We start from the raw sequence: 15,501 nt of genomic DNA on the forward strand, positions 1-15,501 counted from the left end.
TAGCAGCTCCAGCCATAAAGTGCTTCATCTCATCACTAACACACACAGACACATACACACACACTTGCACAGTGCCATTAGCAGTAGCCGGGTCTATCAGACAGCACAAACACTCCCACTTTTAATATTTAATAATGGCAAACATAGACTCGTAGTGAGTGCCTGTAAATACATACACACAAACGGGTGTGGGAAACATGCACTAAGCCAACACCTCTAGGTTATGTGAACAGCATAGCATATGTTTCAAGGTGCTGTGAAATGGGGAAAAAAAACAATGCTCTGAAAAATGGCTTCGGTGTACACGTTGAAAGGAAAAAAAAAAAGAAAACAACTTGACAAACAACTTTTTTCATTTTAGTACTGCTCACTTTTTGCAGTAGTTAACCAGTTGGAGCAAAATGCTCAGACAGGCACACAAACGCAGACCCACCATGACTTTTCCATTATGAACTTGCGCACTACGTAAAACAAACATTTATCCTTTTGATGCTGTATTGCGTTGCTGTCTGTGTGTGCACGCGTTGCTGTGTGTACTATCTGGGACAGAGGCTATATTGTTTTGTAGTGCCTCATCCATCTCTCCTCATACAGTAGGTGTATCAGGGGGCTAACCACAAAAGTGCTTGCCCATACATATCAGATACATACACACACACACACACACACACACAGCACCAAGCTATCTGGTGTGACAGTCAAAGTCTGAACTAGAGGCACAATCTCTATTCCTCTTTCACCCCCGCTGCAGTGCCTCGGCTTCCCTGTCCGATCGATAATATGACAAATTGGCAAAAACGGCTGTGATAAGGACGAATAGCCATGGATCCTCTTTTCTGTCCCCCTTATGAGTGAAATGAAAGTGGATATTATGGCCATATAGAGAGCTGTAACAGTCAGTGAACCTGGCACTATACTAAATTGAAACGAAAACATCTAAAAAGTCATTTAGTTTAGTCAATCTGCCATGAAACTGAGCTACAGGGGTGTTGTGATTTCTGTCCACTCTAGACAAAATGAGAGATGTGCAGATTCCCTCTTTTTATTGGTTTCTTGGTTTGTGTGCCTAACTAATCTGATCAAGAGAAAAAATCACCCCATCTTCTGTATCGGGCAGCCGCAAACGCTCAGGTTCTCACAAACATTTCCAGTAAGAGATCAGAATCCGGTTAGAGTGCTAGCTGTGGGTTTTTTCCCACACACATCTATCCAGCTGTCTGTCTTTCTCATAATGATTGCAGGCATCTCCTCTGCTGCAAACCAATTTTCCCATCTTCTGTCTTCTCTGCTCCTCCTCTCTCGCCTCCTCTCTTGTTCTAACTTCTTTATGTCTGTCCATCATTCTGTCTCTTATTGCACAATATTTGCCTGTCTCACCTGCCAACATGCAAGCCATCAAAGAACTGATTGTTCTGGAAATGTTTCTAGTGCTGCCCCTGTAATACTGATACAAACCCAAGGGAAAATATTCAAAAAAAATGTCCTTAAGGACTAGTGTTTGATAGCTGACGTAAGAGGAAGGCTGTGTAAGTGTGTCAACATGTTTAATACTATCTAAGGCTGCCGTTTATTGTGATATAGCTATTAAATGTTTGATCATTCATTAGTTACCTATCTGTATGGTGGTTTACATTGTCAATTCACTGGGAAAGGGAGTGGATGCACACATTGTATGTAATTTGTGTGCATATGCTTACGTAATGACATAATCTGAAAGAGTGGAAAGCCTGTGCCTGGAACTTTGAAGAAGGCACATCTGTTTGCATCTGTATGTGTCTTTTCATACTTGATTTTTTTTTCTTAATTATCAACACGTTTTAGCGTGACCACCACAAACAATAGGTGTTCCCAACAATGTAAAATTGAAATCCTAAGGATTATAACTTCTGAAACATCATACAGTATGTGAGTGTGTGTATGAGTATGTGTCTGCCATCATATCATAACATCATATCATCAAACACACTTGACAGAACTGACCTCTGAGGTGAGTTAACCCTTTTCTTGGAGATACATGAAAAGAGAACAAAATGTACGCCTGATAAAAGTTCATCTGAGGGATAAAACCCTAAATGTGCTGCTACCTTGTGACATGTCACAGACAAAGAAAGAAGTGTTTAAGTTTTACAGGGCGGCACGGTGGTGCAGTGGTTAGCACTGTCGCCTCATAGCAAGAGGGTTCCAGGTTTGAATCCCAGTCTGGGCCCTTCTGTGTGGAGTTTGCATGTTCTCCCTGTGCCTGCGTGGGTTTTCTCCAGGTACTCTGGCTTCCTCCCACAATACCAAAAACATGCACATTAGGTCAACCGGCTACTCTAAATTGCCCCTAGGTGTGAGTGTGAGAGTGTGTGGTTGTCTGTCTTTGTGTGTCGGCCCTGCGATTGACTGGTGACCAGTTCAGGGTGAACCCCGCCTCTCAGCTGTAGTGAACTGGGATAGGCTCCAGCCCAGCCCCCCCCATAAATAATTTAGCAATCATGGTTCAACATGTAAATTTAAATTTAATTTAAATTATAATCAGGTATTTCTTTAAGTCTTAATTACAACGAAGAACATAAATATACACACCAGAAGTGTACATTTTGGAATGCCGCAAGATTAGATTAAGATAAGATAAGATGATAAGATCAACTTTATTGATTGTTGTGGCAGCTCACAGGGACAGAAGAGGAGTGCAAAAAGCAAAGAGTGTGCAAAAACAGAACAAAAGATTGCAGAGGTAAAATAAATTAACAATTTACAAGGTAAGTAAAAACAGTACCCTATACAGCTATATACAAGTCCTCATAAGGGAAGAAAGAGGACTAGACCATAGAATTATACAGTCTAACAGCAGCGGGAATGAAAGACCTGCGGTAGCTCCTTCCTACACTGAGGGTGTAGCAGTCTGTCGCTGAAGGAGCTGCTCAGAGCCTCCACTGTCTGATGCAGAGGATGAGAGGTGTTGTCCATGATGGATGTCAGCTTGGCTAACATCCTCCTCTCACCCACCTTCTCCACGGAGTCCAGTGGGCAGTCCAGGACAGAGCTGGCCCTCTTGACCAGCTTGTTCAGTCTCTTCCTGTCCTGATCCTTGCTGCCCGGTCCCCAACAGACCACAGCGTATTGAATAGCAGAGGCTACCACAGAGTCATTAAAAGTCCTTAGGAGGGGTCTGCACACTCCAAAGGACCTCAGTCTCCTCAGAAGCTGGAGGCGACTTTAGCCCTTCTTGTACAGGGCATCAGTGTTATGTGACCAGTCCAGTTTATTAGATTATTGTTAGTTTGTTTTACCAACAATCTGTCATGGCTCGATAAGCTGAGCGGAAAGATTCACAAAAATATTTATTTAGCTAAGTTTGCAATGGCGATGGTAAAGTATATATTTTAAATTTTGCATGGTTGTATCATGATAGAGAAATAAACATAAAGAAAAAGACCTTCTCAGAACAGTAATAATGCTCTGTAGCCTACACTGACTGGTAAGCTTCTTTGTTACTTTACCTACAGGAATAGGAGGAAAATACTAGATATGCTAAATATTATTTGATCTTTTCCAACACTGTCTGAATTCCAAATAATGTATGGATAGGTGCTGTAGTGCATAAATTAGCTCATTATTTGAGCCTGGTCTCATTCCCAGGACGTCAAATACTGCCTTTTATGTTTGCTACGTCTCACCAGCAGAAGGTACTCTTGCACGCCTTGATGAGAAGCACTGGGCTTCTTCTTGTCAATACTGGATGATCAGAGCAACTGCACAATGTAGGAACAAAGCGAGAAAGTCCCAAGAGGGGTGGAGGTCATGGTTTAGTGGTAGGTCACACACACACACACACATACATACCTCTTTCACCCAGGAGACCAAAGTAGCATTTAATGTTAAGCACACGTTTAGTGCTTAAATAACAATGATTTCTGTGCCAGCATACAATGCCCACTGGTCCCATACTGGTCACTTGGGTAAGTACTTTTGTCATTCAGTTCATCTTCAAATCCAATAGGTAAAAAAGTTTCACCTGCTACTTTGAGTGTATGGAAGTTAATTTACATTCTGGCTTGAAAGCTGTTTTAATCATATGGAAATTCTCCATACTGTAGTGAGTTTTAGCAATTACTGGCAAGCGGTTGTTTTAGCGCATAGTTTCCCACAGAGTTTATTTATCACAGTTAGTTAGCACTTTTTGTCTCACTCTTCCAAGACCCTCCTCTGACATCTGGTGAGAGTAAGCCCAAAATCCATGCTTTCAAACATCTCTGCAGAGACCTATGGGCGTTATCACAGACACTACATCCTTGTCTTGACATGGATCAGTGTTATTGTTAAAGCTATTAAAACCTCTGATTGTCAGATGGAGTTCAGGACACCTAAACACTGCCCTGAGGACACTGCTGACTTGGCAAAATCAGTGCATGCACAACAGCTACCCCTGCAGATCATCCATCAGAGCATGAGTTTCCCCGGAAAGCCAATTACTATCCTTCTCCGCCCACATGAAAAGGAGGAGGTTTTGTGTTGGAGGGTAAAGAAAAAGTTAGGGAGTGATTTGAGACCAAATTAATCTGTAGGATAGATGGATGGATGAAGATATAAAAAAAGAAGGCGGAAGAGAAAGGTTGTGGAAAGAGCAGGCCACAGAAAAGGTGAGAGCAGGATCAGACACTGGGAGATGCGTGGAGGCAAGAGACAGAGGCAGCTATAGTGTGACAGTGCCCACTTAAAGCAGCCTGACAGGAGAAATCATCCACACTGTCAGTCTGGGGGAGTCAGTCAGCTGAGGGTAGTGGGAATGAAGGAAATGGAAAAGTGTGTGTGTGTGTGTGTGTCACATTATGAGGACCCTTCTTACTTATGGAGACAAAATGAACGTTCCCACAATGTAAATCATTAAATATTAGGGTGAAGGTTAGATTAAGATTAGGGTTGGGTTAAGATAAGGGTTAGGATTAGGCAAGTAACATTTATTGTTATGGTTAGGTGGTGGTTAAGCCTCCAGGAAATGAATCGAAGTCTATATAATGTCCCAAAAATGATGGAAACAAGACTGTGTGTGTGTGAGTGAGTGGGTTGCAAGGGGAGTGCATGCAGATGTAGAGGAGAGAGACAGCAACTGTCTCTGTTTTGATTTAATAAATTCCTTAGTGTTTTTCTCAAACATCTGTTGTCTGCATCAAACCATTTTTCATTGGCTGACTTATTTAGGCCATGACTCAGCTGCTTTTACAGACTGGATAAATCTGCTGCAATGGTCAACATTTTCTAACCTAACTTGGTTAATGTTAATGAAGTTCTTACTAGTCTTTGCCAATCTATAGGGGTGTGCAGAAGATTTTTCATGGCTCTGCTGCAACCAGGTCTGGTGTGTTTATTATTCTCGTGGCACTGGGGTCAAATAATTACCGCTTGCTCTGGTAATCCTGTACTTAATTAAGGTCATGTTCGTAAAACAAGTCTGAATTTCAATTTGAGAGCAAGTGAGTTTGTTTCGTGTGTATGCAGTTTTGAGACCCAGCAATGGTGCCCTCTCTAACGCTAATCCTTTTATACTTAGTTTTATTTTAACACACTCTATTTTAGTGCTTTTCACTTGTTCTCTTGTTTGACAGATGTGTGGCAGTCTATTTGCCTACTAGGAGAATGAAACCCATTGAGGATTCTGGTAGTGTTCTCTTGCCCTCAGTTCACTTCAGCTCATTCGAGCTTTATTGCGATGACATTTTGATCAAAAAATAGGGTGTCAAAGCACATAAGTAAACAGAGAATATAATCAATATACATGGGAAGAGACAACTAGTTGCTTCTAACGCACGCAAATAAAGTGAGACACACAGAAAAAGGACAAAGGACAAATTATGGAAACCCAGTGATGCAAATATTAAACATTTAGGAAAGTGTTTCATAAAGACACAAACACAAAAAAAATCCTTTTAGAGCACCCAAGGCCTGTCACAGCCATTATAATGATGCATCTGTTAAATAGGAACTTTTCAAATTAACAGATAATGCACAATCTAAGCTTGAAAGTGAAATTGCAATCTGCTCTTCAAATTCAATTTATGTTGCACCTCATTTTCAATCAAATGAGACAGAGATGGCCTTGTGATGCCATTCTCCTAGAAATTTGTCACCCAAACACCGCTGGTGGAACCATTGACTGTATATACAGATTGTTGACATGAGAGCTCCCCCAAAATAAAGCTAAATTACCGCGATCGCCCCCTGGTGGTAGGCTCCAGTACATGTCAGGGTCCCCTCTCCCTCCATGTTAGAGATAGATAGATACTTTATTGATCCCGAGGGAAATTCAAGCATCCAGTAGCCCGTTACAGCAGTGTAGGTTAGTCAAAAGAGAGCAAACAAACAACCAAACAAGGCCTAACTGTTAGTGGGAGAAATAGACTAAACATATACTAAATAAACTAACACATGCCACATAATGTTATACATAATGTACATAATGTTAGCCAAAGGGGCACAGACCAAATTAAAAACTCAGTGCAAACATAAATAATAAAAATGAGGTGAAATGTCAAGATTGACAGGAACTCGATCCCACAGTTCCATCACCAGATCATTACTGCACAGACTCTGGCTCCAAATGAAGTCACACGTGCAAGATGGCAGCACTCGCCTCTGGGATATGTTGACTTCAATATTGTACAGTATAAGGAAGTGGAGACTCGTCATTCATCTTTATAAATGTCAGTGAGTGGGATATACTACCATGTGACTGCATTCTGGGCAGGAAAGTCTTGTTTAAGAAAGTTTGGCTCAATTTTGGCTTAATTTAATTGAAGCTTTCAGATCATGCAGCAGGCAGGACAGGCAGGTAGCAGAGGACTACCATAACTCAGTGTATTAGCTACTGTATATAAAAAGAAAATAAAAGAACGCAGCATTATGCTGTCTCATACCTAAGTCCTCTCTCCACTCTCTTTCAGATTTTTGCCTGGGAGCACTTAAGTTGAAGGCCACTCGAGATGAATGACATGAGACGTTGTACAAGCCAAGTGTGAACATGGCGAGGCATTCTAAAAAGACAGCTCTAATTCAATATTAAAGTAATCCATCTGGGCCACGTCACTGAATGCAGATGGCTATCATGACCGGCAACAACCTTGAGCCCAAAGACAGATGAACATTGACTCTCATTACTCAGTCTCAATCTGTGTCTCTTTGGTTTAACTCTGACATGCAGAGTGTGCCTGATTGGTCCAATTTGTTTCTCCTCCCTTTACTGGTTGATTCTCATTCTCTGTGCTTATCAGTGTCAGTGGTAATATTCTATAATATGAAAAATAATTAGCATTTCCAATTTCATATCTAGGTATCAAAGAAGACTGATTAATGCTAGCAGAGAAAGCTCGGGTAATTTCCTGTTTTTTGTCAGTGTTCCTGCCTGCGCTACATAATTAGGTGTCACTGTTCAAATGAAAATTATATCAAACGTCTCTCCTCTACCATTCAAAATACTCATGTTGCAAAGGCTACATAGATCAATAGCACAGAGGGGCACACGCAGCCTGGGGTTGACGCAATGCAAATGGAATTGAGTTCAGAGTAGCTGCAGTATTGACTCTAGGCAAATCCATGTCTTGACTTTCTGATTGAGTTATACACTGCAGCACAAGGCTTGTCGAATAGATGATTTCCCAAAGAAGGAAAAATCTGTGGGGAAAAATAAACAATCCTGGCTAAACGAAAATAGAGCTGACAAAGGGTTTTGATTTCTCAGTCTCTCACGCCATTTGTTTTTTTTTTCACTGCTACTCGTTTGTGAGTTTATTTCTTCCTCCTTTTCTCTTTCTTCAGCCATCTTTAGATCATGTTCCTTCCACTTAGCCTCCCTCCCTCCCATCTCTTTCCATGTCCTTTCTGTCCTTTGTTTTCATCCCTCTACCTCACTTGTTGTCACACACTCCTCCTCCCCTGAATGTTTCCATTCCTCCTCCAGTATCCCTCCCTCCCTCTGTAATCAGAGCTGTGACTGAGCAGTGTTTACAGGGTCCTCCAAGGGGCCTGCCGGTGTGGTACATTTGCTTTACAACTACTCACCTCACCTCACCTTCCATTCCATCTCCTTGCTTTGGTCAGATTACAGAGGAAGCAACGGAGGACAGACACACACACACTCCACAGCCTTCCCGTTTCCATCCCAACACCTCCACCCTCAACCTCTTCCACCCCTCCTGTTCTCCCCCAGCGATGGCAGACCAGTAGGAGACCGTCTTATCTTTCTGCTCAAATGGAGCCTTGTCACTCCAGGCATCTTGGTTGCACAGCAGAGCTTGGTTAGGCCATCACACTGAAACATGATCATTTAACACTGACTCGGGAGTGCTTGCCCGCTGTGCACAGCAAGATAAACTGTGAAAGATGTGGCTGCAGTCGTTTGTGTACTCGTAAGGTTATTCAACAAATCACACGGATGCGAATTAGAGAAAGTAAAGGCGAGTGGGTGCGCCGTTTTTTGAATCAGATATGTTTTTAAATGAGACAAGCACACATGCTTTGCTGAAGGACTTAATGTCTCACTTCCTTCCACAACTTCCTCAGTTTTACCTCAGAGCTCCAAACACTAAAAACTGTTACATTACAGCACAGTTGTTGTTTTTTATTTAATTTTATTTTTTTTCTTTTTGTTGACTTGTCTATTTGTGTCAGCGTCAGATGAGCTGATTGGTGCTGGAACTGACTGATTGCTCTTGAGGGAAGGTGGTAATTTCTCTGTCACATTGTGACTGATTATAGCTCTGAAATATGTCACTGTTCCAACTCAATCAGAAGTTTTTGACAGGAGGCTTTGATGTGTGTTCACACAGGCAGGCAGGCAGACAGACAGCTATCTAGCACCCACTCCATGGGAAGTAACACGCCTTTCTGCCTGTTTGCTGCAGACACCTGTATGTTGCAAATTGTCAAAATCTCATGTGCTATTGCAGATGAATAATGTGTTTGAAAAATGTTAGTGCTTCTCCTGTTATCATAGCTTGTCTGCTTGAAACTGTCAAAGGGTTTCATACAGCGTGTGTGATGGTGGTAATTGAAGACTGGACTGACCGTTGGGAAAAATCTCATTTGCAAATGTAATGCAGAAATATAAAATGGATATATAAAGGAGACCAGCATATACTGAAGACAGAAACAACAGATTATCGTGCTTCTGAGCATAATTCAAGAGCGTATTTACAGGTAAATTTTCCTGTCTTACAAGGGGAAAAATTAAACGTCTAAGGAGATCAAACTACCTCTACAGTTTTTGCCTGGAGGCTGCCAGAATGGCATAACAGCAGACATTTTATGGGGAAGCACTTTATAAGCCAATGTTTCACTGGGGACATATAACATGAAAACTGAGTCACATCCTTGCTTGTGGGCACAATATTTAGCAAGTCATTTTTTCCTAACGGCACACTAATAAATTGAGTTTATACGAAGTGACGCCCATACCGCAGGTGTATTTAATATAGATTCTGATTCACTAATGAGGACAAGAATTTTTTTTTTTATTTAAGAATTCTGCAGCTTGTCAGCGATGGTGTCTTATGTATAAAATATAGCATAATAATTTGATACCGCAGTTCTTTTGAAGCTATTACTTTTGAATCAAGTAGGTCATTTTTCTCATGGGTCTCCAACTGCATAAGGCTGTGTTAATGACCAAGGGTACTTACTCATTTTCAGGGGCCAGGATGGAAGAAATTCAATCCCATCATCACACTGAATTTGAATAAGGAGCTAAGGGTCGGAGTGTAGCACGGCCATTATCATACTGCTCATTATCACTAACTTGGTTCATTCGGTTCAGGTTTCGTGGCCTCGCTCCATTGCAGAGAGAGAGAGAGAGAGAAAGAGAGAGGTGAGAATGATGCAGGAAGTGGCAAAATGTGAGGACAAGAAGTTCTTGTTCACAGAAGAAGTCACCACTACCCACCCCATCCCCCCACATATTGTTCATTGTATTTCAGTGAATATATTGTTTGCTTTATATTGTGTATTTTATTTCATTTCATTAATCACTGCACTCCAATTTCCTCCAACCAGATATTAAGTATATATTAAGTCAGGAGCTCTTGCAAATTTACATCACAAGGGAGAGTATTCTTTCAAGAAAGCACTTCTTTAAGGCAAAGCACATACACTATATGACAAAAGTATCCAGACACACCTCTTATGGGACTGTTTTTCAGGGGTTGGGCTTGGCCTCTTACTTCCAGTGAAGGGAAATTTTAATGCTTCAGCATACCAAGACATTTTGGACAATGCAATGCTTCCAACTCTGTGGCAACAGTTTGGTGAAGGTCCTTTTCTATTCCAGCATGACTGTGCCCCAGTGCACAAAGCAAAGCTCCATAAAGACATGGCTGGATGAAGAACTTGACTGGCCCACACAGAGCCCTGACCTCAACCCCATCCAACACCTTTGGGATGAACTGGAACAGAGACTGTGAGACAAGTTTACAAGAAAGACAACATAAAATGGTTTAAAGCTGGACATGTGTAGTTGTAAAGTTTGTTTAAAAATATAGGATGGTAGAGGAAGGCACAAAACAGTGCAGTTAGAGAATAACCCACAACCAATAATCAACAAAAGTAACCATAGAAAATCAGCAACATGAGGAGCTACTCAAGAAGAAAATGATACCGTTACAACAGACAAAGTGGCACAGAGTGAAGACACAGCACAGCTTATATACACTAAGGAGACTAGACACAGGTGAAAACAATTAGCGCGAGACAGACAATCAAAACTGGAAGGAAAAACAGGACAGACAGGAAATGTAAACCTAAACAAGAGACCAAGACTACAAAATAAAACAGGAACTGGCAAATTTGAAAGGCCAAACCATGACAAGAGTAACACCAGGGTTATAGAGATGTGGGAAAGTTGGATTTTGTCAATGCTGTCATCCATGTATTCCAAAGGGATCAAGGAGGAGTGAAGTCTAAGTCTAAAAACAACAACAACAAAAAAATGTAGCAGCTAAGCTAACTTGTGCTGCGACTTGTACAGGGACAGACCCCATGGTGCTACAATAGGGTGTGTCTGAACTGTTTGTACCCCACCATGAAGCAAGGAGGAGCACAGGCAGCAACAGTAATATCTTTTATATCATGCATACAGAGGAAGTTTCAGCACTGTTCAATAAATATTTAGTGTAACATGTTCCCATTGTTAAACAAAAAACTCAGGGAAAAAACAAAAAAAAGGCCTTCCCGGGGCACTCTAAGTGTAGCATGAAGTTTGACATAAGAAATCAACACTCTCCAGTGAAGGGAACACTATGTGTGTGTGTGGGGGGGTGCTCATTAGTCAGATTCCTCTACAATGTGCGATTCCTCACTGTCTGAGCATCTAACACCAGTCCTTGTGGGGTATGGCATCAATACTCTCTTTTATGTCAGGAGACAGCGATCGATGGATCTCCCTTTCCCTGAACGGAAGCACTCCATATTCAGCGGCTGTTTTCACGGCTGGACATCCGACACACCACTTAATGGATGCGTGTTTATGTCTGCAGGGGCGTTTCCAGACTTACAGCCCCCCACCTCCGTCCATAGCATATGAGCACCATTTAAACTGCTATAGTATGTGCTATACCAGTTCCCCTTGCTCATATTATAATCTGAAACTAAAAAATCATATCCCCCAGGAGTTTGAAAGTCTAAACTGAGTTTGTTCATCTTTTGAGCATTAAACTATAAACCTATTTTCTGTTGTGTTGTTTTATTTTGTATTTTATATATGTGGGCGGCATGGTGGTGCAGTGGTTAGCACTGTCGCCTCATAGCAAGAGGGTCCCCGGTTTGAATCCCGGTCTGGGCCCTTCTATGTGGAGTTTGCATGTTCTCCCTGTGCCTGCGTGGGTTTTCTCCAGGTACTCCGGCTTCCTCCCACAATACCAAAAACATGCACATTAGGTTAATTGGTTACTCTAAATTGCCCCTAGGTGAGAGTGTGAGAGTGTGTGGTTGTTTGTCTGTGTGCTGGCACTGCGATTGACTGGCGACCAGTCCAGGGGGCATTCGTAAGAGATGAACAAGCGTGAATAGAGCTAAGTGGCTAAATTATTACAATTATTTACACCTACGTCTAGACCAAAACGCCTAGACTTTTTTTTAGTTTTTGCAAATATAGTATCAATTATATATCAGAATTGAAAAGAAAAATGCCAGCCCCTGTTTTCTTACAGAGCAGTTTTGCATAGAAAGCCTAAGCATTCTGCTAATGTATGCTGATTGGTAGGTTAAAGATTTACGACTAGCAGCGTTACGTCACTGGGCAAACTTCAGTTATCATTACTTGAACATAACCAAAACAATAAGGTTTTGATTTTGTGTATTACTGTCCTTATGCATTTTGCTAACGATAACTACATCAGACGTTAGAAGCATGGTTGAAACAAAACGCGCATATGCCGCAAATACTTAAATAATGGGGGACTAGTGGGAATAGTGGGACTTCCTCCTGCTCCTGCCGCCACCTGCTCGCATCTGCTTTCAGGGCAAGGTGCAGTTTATCTCGAGCGAGGCCTGGAATATTATTTTTGAATGGCTCTTTAATCAAACCTTCAGTAACGTGGCTTTATTTTTTCCATTAAACACCAGTCAGTTGATAAAATAAATTAAAATGTAATTCATTTCACTCTTGTGTTTATCTTACTCCTTCGTTTTTCTTTTTGGCTCACATTTAATTATTTATCTACTTCCCCAGGAAACATTTCCTTTCCCATAGACCTCCCAATAATTGTATCCATATATAATGCAAGTGGCATGTGTGTGTACATCTAGAGAAATTATTGTCTTTTTTTTATGTATGTGTGTGAGAGAGTGCTTGTGTAACATCAGCGGAGCAATTGAGAGGACAATGTGGCTACACCATGCATACATGATAACATGCTTCTGTCTTTATAATATCTCCACCTCTAACTGCATGCCTCTTGTGTTTGTCAAGGACCACAATGGAAATGCTCAGGACATGTACATTTAATTAAGAGATTTGCATAAGGAATCTTGGATATGTGGTGGTGAAAATATATTTAGCTTTTTTCTGCTACCCTAACAACTGATGCAGTTTGTTAAAACATACAATAAATAAGTTAATCCCAGACTTTGGAGGCATAATGAAAGAGAATGCATGATTTGTGTGAATTGATTATTGTGTCCCTGTGTTTAGCTGCAGGGGTAAATAATCAAAAATTCTGTTTCTCTTAAACACCTACTGGTCTTCTACTATCAGATAGCCTTAGAGTTATCTTCTTAGCTGGGAATCATAATCTTCTTTCCCACATGCAGTTTAGCCTATAAATGCTCAGGTTAGTTTTCCTGAAGTTATAAAATCAAGACATGGTGAAATATCTGCAAATCTTCCATCATGGCCCAGAGGGGAGAAAATCTCTTAGTCAAGCAGGAAAAAGATTGCATCACTCTTATGTACAACAGTCAACAATATATGACCTATGTATTTGTGTGAACCTTTGCAAGATAACAGAGTTTGTAGTATATCTCTCAGGGGCAACATTTAAAAACAAAATTAAAAAGTAAGTACAGTAAAAGCATAAAACTGATTTTGTAGGACTGCAGGATAGAGCTGACCTTATGCCTTTGCCAGACATATGGCAACATCTTCAGTTTTAGCATACTGTAGGTAGTCATATCTGATTATAAATTCCTGGCACAGCTCTTATGTTTTTCACAATAAAAGTGATGGATCAGCAATAGAGCTGAATAGCAGAGGTTTAGGTGAAGAGGGGAAATGCTGAAGCTTTGTGTGAAGAAAACATACCTCATGTGCTGAAAGCCATCGCCACACTACACACAAACGGAGCTTCTAGGTCATGCACATAACCTCTCTCTCTCTCTCCCTGATGCACACACACGCATACACAAGCGCATACACACACGCACACATACACACACACTGTATCTGAGCAGGGCAGTGGTTTGTGCATGTAAATCACGCCCTGAATGGCCTGTGGAACAGGCTGGTGCGAGAAGACTCAGTCTCAACTCTATGAATAGCAAAGTAGATCCAGCTGGGACTGCCAGTCATCAACATAAATAACAGATTAACACTTTTCTTTTACAGATTAAACATTATCTTCCCCAGCACGCCAAATGAATTGCTGCAATTCAGACAGAACTCATTTAGGATGAGCTCTGGGTGGAGCACAGTGGCTGACACAGCCATGTGTGCTGTTAAAAGCTCATAAAGGTACAATTGCTAAGCTAATAAACATTCCTGGATTAGCTTTGCTCCATGTGCGTTGCAGTTATACTTCTGATCGCTGTTTCTGTGTGAAACAAATCAAACAACAAAGTTAAGATGCTTGCAGGCATTATAGTCCTGAAATGAAAATGCTAGTTACCTAAAAGAGAGTTACATGAAATTGTTTACATTACGTTGATCCAATGGTGAGTCTGCTTGAGGTTGAAGGCAGTTTGAGCTGCAGCATTCACCCATAGCAGCTTTAATGTCTGCTGCCTGGTTTTAAATTTAAACCTAGAAAAACAAATCTTGTGGTGTTATGTGGAAGAGTTTCACAGACATGTACCACTGGGTCAGCCAGTTTAATAATGTGCTACCTTTGGTGTTACAAATGGTAGAAAATAAATTGTTTCTCGACCTTTGAAGCAAAACTGGTTTCTACAAGGCAGTGTGTGAGCGAAGCCAACAGTTGCTGATGGCACACAGATCAGAATTACTCACTAGAGCAGACCTCCACAGCTGAGGGAGTGATTCGGGCCCAGCGCTGTCTGTCAGCCCTGTGATATACGCTCGGAAAGAGAGAGGGAGGTTGCAGGGACAGGAAGGGAGGTAGGATTTGATGGGTACATGCTGCTTAAACAACGAATGGCCGCTGGGCTTGTGAGTGTGTGTGCAAGAGACTGTTCACAGAGAGCAAGAGCGAAAATGCGTGTAGCCTTTGAGGGATTGACTTTTATTTGTGGCACGATGTCACATTTCCAAGCGTCACACCAGCAGTTCTCTCTCTCTGCGCCCGGGGTTCTCTAGCCTACGTTTTTCTAAAATGCAAATGGACCTTTCCGCTTTTTTGTCCAATAAAGAGAGGAATAAAGATAGGGTGGAGGCATTGTTTGTTTGTCATCACACACTGACATTTCTGCTCATCTCTTGGCCTGCAGCGAGGTAGCAATTTAAATGTTAACATGGTACGGGTAGCACAGGCAGGATATAAAGTAGACATGGCGTCTCTTAGACAGAAAGACCCATTCCTCCCCATGGGCTTTAAATACTACTCCTACTGTCCATCAAGCAGGAGTTACGGCCACCGTTCACTAATAGCTGTTACAGGGGTCAGTGGTAGTGCCTATGTTGTGGATTCCGATTTTCTGTAGTGGTCCCAGTGAAAGTTGTTCTTCTATCATAGCAACCCAAATGTTCTTAAAAGGACACTTTCCGTCAGTGTGACACCACATATACAAATTAAAGGAGACCACAACACAACATGGAGCACAGGCTGCCACAGTAATGAAGCTTCCCAAAGCATGTAAAAC

Source organism: Scatophagus argus, chromosome 19, assembly GCF_020382885.2.
Source record: "Scatophagus argus isolate fScaArg1 chromosome 19, fScaArg1.pri, whole genome shotgun sequence".
Lineage (NCBI taxonomy): Eukaryota > Metazoa > Chordata > Actinopteri > Scatophagidae > Scatophagus > Scatophagus argus.